Source organism: Lotus japonicus, chromosome 2, assembly GCF_012489685.1.
Source record: "Lotus japonicus ecotype B-129 chromosome 2, LjGifu_v1.2".
NCBI classification, from domain to species: domain Eukaryota; kingdom Viridiplantae; phylum Streptophyta; class Magnoliopsida; order Fabales; family Fabaceae; genus Lotus; species Lotus japonicus.
Genome location: NC_080042.1, coordinates 32,193,451 through 32,199,729, shown reverse-complemented (window position 1 = coordinate 32,199,729; position 6,279 = coordinate 32,193,451). Strand labels below are relative to the sequence as shown.

The window sequence follows — 6,279 nt, the reverse complement described above, 5'->3', positions numbered from 1 at the left end:
GAAGCAAGAGAAAACAGATAGCATTTTTCTTCTCTACTAAAGTCCTAAGTCAGTTTTCATGACAGTATTGGCTTCAAATGAACATCCAACAAATGCACCTGCAAGTAGTATAATTGTCAAATACTACCCGGGAGGAGTTAATCCAACCTCACCCAGAATAAAAAAAAAAGTCAAATTGACACAAATCAAATCATCAAGCCAAAAACTCCAAATAAGAGAAACAACCATGAAGTTCAATCAACAATGAGGCTCAGTTCAAAGATTTTAGAGGTTACACTATTAACTTCCAAACATTAACCGAGAACTTGACCTAGTCTGGCTTATATAAATTTCATTTGCAGCATGCTTGTTCATTATTAGTAGTTTCAGCATCAATGATATAAGCAAAGCAACTTCAGTTTGGATAATAAAATTAGTCAAGGTGGATTTGGAGCTGTCTAACATGAGATCAACATTACTTGTAACTTGTCTTCAAATGGGTCTAGTATGCAATCAAATGGGTCTAGATTATGCCATAAATACATAAATGATCACTTCTAAATATTGTCCCCTTTCCTCTTCACAAATACTATTTACTAAACCCTCTTCCAGATTGTGGAAAACGGAAACAAAAGGAGATCTAAAAGAGAAAATTGCTGTAAATGGTAACCCTAGAATAAAATAAAAAGATTAACTGAAAAAGCGTCAATATGAGCCAAAGAAATATTTCTGCTATATCAACAGCTGGTCGAAGTAGCGAGTATAGCTGCACAAACACTGCAAAAAAAAAATCAGCAAAATAGTAAGGATGTTAGACCATCGGTTTGCTAATTGAATAGAATATAAACTACTGTAAATCCACAAAATATGTGAAAGAGCCACCAGGTGGAAATAGAACTCACCAAGTGAAGTAAGTACTCATCAATTTTTTCCAGCCTTGTACTTGCATGTAGTGGGAGCATGACAACACATATATCTATTTAAATCAGTGTCTTCAATCACAAACCTAAAGTATGTGCAGTTAGGAAGTAGGAAGTAATCATAATCAAAATATTAGGATTTACTCAAAATCTGCCAAGAGAAGTTAATAATTTTGCATTGTAGTAGTAGAACAAAGACAAATACGTAAGAAGAAAAAGAGATAAAGCTTACTTGAAAAGTTTGTCCAAGCTGGCTTTTAGATGTATGCATATGGCCTCCACTAAATAAGAGGGTAGAAAAACTTTTTTCCCAGATCAATTTAGTCCACTGCACCTGGAACTTAAAATCAGAAACTTTTATCACACAACACTATGGTTTAATAAGCTACTGACATTTTCTTTCCGTTTTAAACCCTTCTAAAAATGTAGGTATCACTTATTATCACATTTAATTGCCCATTTCCTTGACATTGTCACGTAATTCAGCCAAAAGTTGATGAATCATGAAGATGGTATGGACAATGATGAATAAATCACTATTGGGCAATCACAGAAACATGTCTAGTATCGATGAAGAACAGAAGACTGGTATAAAAGGAGAAAATTGTGGTGCAGGTTTGGGAGATGAAAAACAACATTAATACCTGGAGGCTGGTACGCACATTTGAATCTGTTTTTATAAGGCTCTAGCACCCTTGGAATCTATTTGGGGTTGGGTCTCTGCCAGCAAAGTGAAAGCAGTGAGAAAAAAGAAGGTGCATTGGGGGAGATGAAGGGAAAGCAAAGCGTGGAGAGATGAAAGGGGCGAAACGTGCCATACCTCGCGCGCCACCGTGCCGCTCTCTGCAGTGGCACTATCATGTGGGTTTAGGTCAAATTATTCACCCTTGCGGTTCACAAAAATGCTGATTAAATTCCGAGAGAGAAATGACAAAACTGGAACGAAAATTGCAATCCACAATCCACAATCACACCCTGCAAAGCAATACACTAAGCATTTGTGAGAAAATCATCCATAACGTTCCTTTCCATTTTTCTATCAAGGGCGGCAGTGGAGACTGGCGAAAGAAAATAGCGCAGACAGCACCGGAGTCATCGCCAACCTCTACATCTGTTATTTCACAGAGTCAGAATTTGGGGATTGGGAATTGATTATCGATGATAATAGCACGAATCCACTGCCACATTAATTACCTCGACTGGAGGAGCATCGACGGCGGAGAGCGAAAGTAGGAATTGCATCAATGATCAAACGGAAACAGAAAATTTAAAAATCCCAATCTCAATTAGGGAAAACAAAAACAGGGAGGTAAAATCAAAAGAAAGAAACAGATAAGAGAAAAGGAGGTAGAAAGAGTGTCAATCCGCGACTCATTTTCTCATTTTCTCATTTTCAATCTTCACTCTTATAGAAAAGGGGTTGAAAGAGAAAACGACGAAATTAAATAAGGAAAATAGCAGAGACAAAGGTTTTCAACGGATACGTCGTTAAGGAAGAATGAAAGCCACAAACACAATACGATTTCGGATTTTCACAAAAAAGGAAGCAACGGCTGAGATTCATTCTGAGAGAAAAAATATACACATTTACTGAAATAACCATGTTTTCATTTTGTGTGCATTGCAATAAATTATTGAATTACATATTTGCCCTCCTGGCTGCAAAAACTCTTCCTTTATAGAGTTTATAGATAGATAGATAGATAGATATAAATTTCATTTTAAAAAAAAAAAATTCTACGCATGTAATTATTGGAACATGATAACTCTCTTATGTCTTATCTCTAATATCTCTTCACCTTCAAGTAAACCATCCAATCTTAAAAAAAAAAAGTAAACCATCAAAGGCTAAGTAAAAAAAATTATCTTCTATTTCTATGCATACATTCGAATAAAATAACTTTTTTTGAAATGAATAATATAACTTAATAGGGAAAAAATAAAATTTTTCTAAAACAACTATTTTTATTAACTTTTTAATATATTATATTTTAATTTTCAGAATTATTTTTAAAATAAAAAGGAGATATTCCTATTTTTCATTTTGAGAATATTCTTCTAAAGATAAACCTCCAAAATAAATAAATGGTAAAGAATATTCTCTCTTCACTAACAAATCTTTTCCCCAATTTTCTTCCTCCTAAAGGTTATAGATAATTATTAAAACAATTTAAAATCTTTTCCCCAATTTTCCACATTATTTTTGACATTTTAATTAAATAAAGTCCCTAATATTTAAATTTTCAAACCTCTATAATTATTTTAGTTTCCCACGTCACGAATTTATTCCCAAATAATATTGTCACGCAATATTCTTGCAAAATCAAAATAACACACCAAACAAACATAAGTCAAAGTCAACTAATAAGTCAACAGTTCACAAAAGTCAACATTCAACGTTGTCATGTAGCATTGTAATTAGAACCTTTAGTTCATTCATGCACAGAAGATTCTTTAGCATTAGCTGTCTATGATTTAGCTTCCTATCCTTATCAAAGAGAATAACAGCAAGCTTACAATATAAGGGCTATGTATTGACTAGTGTTACTTACAATATAAGGGCTATGTTATACCTTTTCTTTACTTTGCTTGGTGATGACTAGGAGATTGTTGCTGCAAAATATATAAAAGAGTGGTTTATTAATATTGTAAACACATCAAAGAAAAGTATGAAAGGCATATATGACAAGTATAGCTTACAATGTTATCTAGCCCTTGGCTAGATCCGGTGGAAAATGTACCAACTCATTTGAAAACAAAACATAACAACACATTATTTATGAACAAAGGAATTCAAATTGTTTATGCATTTTCTAATGTATCAATGAGGAAGCAACAATTATCTACAAACTCAGCACTTCTCAGAAAAAGAATGTCTTGCTTGTTGTGTAAAAAGCAACTATTATACAAGGTGGTGGTAAAGCTACAACAACACAAGTCATCATCACCTGACTTCTGAAAACAGAGAATTCAAATCAAACACATGCTTTCAACCTAAGTCCGGGTTCTCATGGAGGGTACAGAGACCTGCTTGCTCTGCCTGTCATTTGGTGAACCATCAGAAATAATTTGCTTCTGCTCCTTATTGGACACTGAATACTCCATTACCTGCATCATCTTAGCAGGACCATAGATAATGAACTAGGGTGAGACAAGCTGTCAATTTTCTTAGCCCACAGTGTTATGCTCACAGTTCTCTTGGAAATTAATGCAATGAGAAAAGCTGAAACTGAGGAATTGTAACCAAGATCCTACAACTCCTCAACAGTTTTCACCAGGGCACATGAGAAAAGTATAGAGGGCCATATTCCATGTGAACTGGTCATATCAGTTCCAATGTATCAAAATAAAGGCAAGTTAGTACTGAAATTTAAGAATGGTGAAATTAATGAAAATAACCATATATTAACATTACATTCATTTGGATTCTTCAATTTTACCATTGGACCTTAGCTTCTTTATAGTTATATGAACCTGCAAGACCATTCTAAAACACAATAAGACATCAATAATATATAGTCATATACCCAATATCTAAAACACATACTCTCATATATATATATATATATATATATATATATATATATATATTTGTGGGGATATGCCTGCATTTTGGTTAGTTCTTCTTAGACCCTCACACATGGCACCACACTTGCTAATAAAAATTGAAGCAGAGGAGACCTAAAACTTGTTTTACAAGAGAGAACATCTAAACATAATGATTAGATTTTGCATTTACAAAGCCTAAATACATTATCTGAGTAAGTTAAGTGCTCTTAGCTTACAATTGGTACATATTCAGAGTTTCGGTACTAGCTGTAATAGTATGAGGGAATAGAAAGATAGATAAAATCAAATCTGAAAGGAAACGATGAAATCACAGAAAATATCTATAGGAACCAGGAGTAAAGCGAAAGAAATAATGAACACATAAAACTACTCACCTTGAAGTCGAGCTCGCACGAATGCTGCGACAGGTAATGGTCGATCGCGTACAACATCATCCTGCACTGGCACATCACACAAACACCGCAAGAAGAGGTTCTTAGTGGCGGCGCTGCTGCCGGAGAAACCGTAATTTTCAGCGCTCAATCGCAGATCATTGCATCTCACAAACCTGTATATAAAATCAGAACCGGTCGATCAATTAGATTCAAAATCCCTAGAAATTGAAAAGAGAGGGTTTGATTGTGGTTGATTTGGGAGAGATCGAAATCGAGATCGAAATTGTGGTTGATTTGGGACGAATTGGGAGAGATCGAAATCCAGATTGATAACAAAATTTCATGTGGCGTTCGAATTCGAACTCACCTTCCCTGAGAATGTCGAGCATTTGTTTCTTCACCTTCTTCCCCAGTGACTTAGGGTTAACGCTCTGAAATGGTGAATGTTTGAGAGCATGAAAATGCCATGGTGAGTCGGTGATCGTATCTGAGATTATGAGGACATTGAGCGCGAAATAAAGGAGGGAACAAAATCAATTTCACACGGTCGTAGTTTCCCGTCGGTTCAAACCCCCAGTATGTATCATAGAAAGGCCAGTATCTAACATCGGTTAAGCAACCGACGGGAAATAAAAAATTTAGCGGCAGTTATAATAAACCGCCGCGAGTCATCCGCCACTAAATGCCGTATTTTCTAGCAGTGAACTAATTATTAATATTTTCACGAAATAATAATATTAATAAATAATAATTAAATGTTTAAAAATAGAGGGTCTTACAATTGTTCTTTCGTGCTCCACCCCACCTCCACGCTCAAGCTTCTTTCAGAAATAGTAGCTCTTAGTGACAGACCTAGATTTCACGAGTCAAGAGAATGGTCCACCTCTGCATGGGGGTTACCTTTACCACCATGTTCAATAATACCAAGTAAGTAACAAAACTATGGTAGCTTTTTGACTTGAATTCAGCCCAAAAAATGTCATCTTTCTAGCTCCCATTGTTTAACCCCAGCCATCAAGGGTTTGTTGATATTAATCTTTAGCACTTTAACCAAGACTCTATTCTCTGGCATTTCAAACAAGTCCATATTTATGTTATCATATACTCCCTCCGTTCCTGATTTTTTGTTGTTTAAGGTTATGCACATTGTTTAAGAGTGCAATCTTAATAATATATAAAGCTCATCCACCAAAGTGAGCCACATTGTTACTTAATATCCACATGTTTTCATTCTATTGGTTGTTGCTATTGAATTTCCAAATGGCATATTCTGATTGGTCCACATTGATTAATTTTCATTGGTCGAATTTAATGAGTTAATAAATCAATAAATAAAAAATTTACTAAATCATTCACCATAAATATTGACATTCAAAGTTATTTATAATCGTATTCAATACATTAATATTTTTGTGTAGTCCAAAAGTTTCCAAAAA

General features: G+C 34.6%; 1 long non-coding RNA gene across 8 annotated transcripts; it reads right to left on the bottom strand.

The window, feature by feature from the left end:
• Window positions 1-434: 434 nt before the first annotated feature.
• Window positions 435-5,435, bottom strand: LOC130737897 (uncharacterized). Of its 8 annotated transcripts, none has more exons than XR_009019023.1 (9): window positions 5,211-5,434; window positions 4,844-5,016; window positions 4,315-4,386; window positions 3,473-4,217; window positions 1,720-1,874; window positions 1,544-1,619; window positions 1,132-1,239; window positions 882-985; window positions 435-756 (listed from the first exon to the last, which is right to left on the bottom strand). It is a non-coding gene; the product is annotated as an uncharacterized LOC130737897 (long non-coding RNA). The 8 variants fall into 8 exon arrangements; XR_009019024.1 differs by having other exon boundaries at window positions 4,315-4,373; XR_009019022.1 differs by having other exon boundaries at window positions 3,473-3,512; window positions 3,848-4,386; window positions 5,211-5,432.
• Window positions 5,436-6,279: the final 844 nt, after the last annotated feature.